At 38.3% G+C, this 1,914-nt stretch overlaps 1 pseudogene across 1 annotated transcript; it reads left to right on the forward strand.

Annotated features, from left to right (window-relative positions):
* On the forward strand, positions 1 to 1,618 carry LOC149241094 (uncharacterized; annotated as a pseudogene). Its single transcript, XR_016245988.1, has 3 exons — positions 1 to 5; positions 227 to 1,139; positions 1,265 to 1,618. The product of XR_016245988.1 is annotated as an uncharacterized LOC149241094 (transcript).
* Positions 1,619 to 1,914: the final 296 nt, after the last annotated feature.

Here is a 1,914-nt window from a genome sequence, read left to right on the forward strand (position 1 = left end):
ATGAAGTAATTTGTTGTGCTGATCACATGTACGAACCTCTAATTGAAGCTGAAATGAACCCTATAAATCATACTAGGTTTTTCTTTGGAGACCACATTCTATTGGATCAATTTTCATTGACTGATTATATTTTTATTTCTCTCCATGAATTTTACATTTTCTCTTCTCTGTACGACATTAGTTTGTTCACTGATGATTATATTTCATTTGCTTATTTCCTATGCAGGTGCCCACAACGCATTGCCAAACGAGGTAATTATGGAGCATTTTTGATGGACAACTTGCCACTTGTGGAATCCTTAGTTAAAAATCTGGCTTCTAACTTATCTGTGCCTGTATCATGTAAGATTCGGATGTTTCCTTCCCTTGAGGACACTATAGCATATGCCAAAATGCTTGAGGCTGCAGGATGCTCACTTCTTGCTGTTCATGGACGCACCAGGGATCAGAAAGACGGGAAAAGCGTTAGAGCAGATTGGGCTGTAATTAATGCTGTCAAGAAGGCTGTTAGAATTCCTGTTTTGGCAAATGGAAATATAAGATATTTAGAAGATGTCTATGATTGTTTAAGAGAGACTGGTGCAGATGGAGTTTTGTCAGCTGAATCCATACTGGAAAATCCTGCACTTTTTGCAGGGTATCGATTAATGGCAGACTGGGAAGATAATTCAAGCTCCCAGGCAGAAGAGGTGCTAGAAAAATATGAGAGAGTGAAGCATACTGAACATGAACTTAAAAATCCATTCAATCAGGCAACTCTGGTGTTGGAATACTTCGATCTTTGTGAGAAATATCCAGTTCCATGGCGAATGGTTCGAGCCCACGTGCACCGAATGTTAGGTGACTGGTTCAGGATTTATCCAGATCTACGTCAGGAACTCAACAAACAGTCTAAGTTGACATTCGAGTGGCTTCGAGATATGGTGCATCAGCTGATGGAACGTGATACCAAACTCGTCCTTCGTCCATCAACACCATGTGAAAAGCCGATGTACAAAGCATCTTCCTGTTGAGTATTGGAACTGTTATTCGAATGATTCAAATGCTGCAAATCTCACCTGAAGTCTTTCCATGAGTGGAGGAACACTAACATCTGCAATGATGGACTCTAAGCATGGAAGTTCACTCTTTCATATTGGGTTAGTTAATTCCTAAAGCCTCCCTTAATTTACAGGGGCTATTAAAATGTTCTCTTGAACGTTCATGCTATCATTAACATTTGTTGAAGCTAATGTCATTATAAAGCTGTTATTGGCTGTTGCAGCAGGCTTGCAATTTATGGGTTGACAGGATATACAATGGTTCTGTTGTCTGCAAGTTCGACAGATTTCGATTACAACAGTTTTTCCTCATTTGATATGGGGTATAACGATCACATTCGTAACAAAGGCACACTTTGTTGTAGAAAGGGAAGAGTCTAGAACAAACATTCATTTAACTGGAGCTAACCACATGTACCCTAAAATAATTATCCAAATAGTTCGAGTTTGTCCATCGCTGACAGGCTATGTTGATTAGACTTTAGCAACAATTATCTTGTTGTAGAAGCGATTTCTGGAGAGAACGAGAACTGTGTGATGAAGAGGTGAAATTTCAGATGTTTTGGGTGAACACTTCACACATCAGGGTGAAGTGTTCACCCGAAACGTCAGATATTTCACCTGTTCATCACACAATTCTCTCCAGAAATCGCTTCTACAACACGACTAACGACTCTGGAAATAAACATTCAAACAATTATCTTCACAAACTAGGATTGACCAAACACACTTATAAATTTAATTGTTAACAATTCGTTGTGGTTACTCTACAACCAAACATCAACAATCAAATTTACTGAACCAAATCCTATTCTCTAACTGTTTATATAGTTACTTATTTCTAGTTAATTTTGGGTTTACAAGAAGAAAGAAA

Source organism: Pinus tabuliformis, chromosome 8, assembly GCF_031772625.1.
Source record: "Pinus tabuliformis cultivar Carrire ecotype Pingquan chromosome 8, CPIR1, whole genome shotgun sequence".
NCBI classification, from domain to species: Eukaryota; Viridiplantae; Streptophyta; class Pinopsida; order Pinales; family Pinaceae; genus Pinus; species Pinus tabuliformis.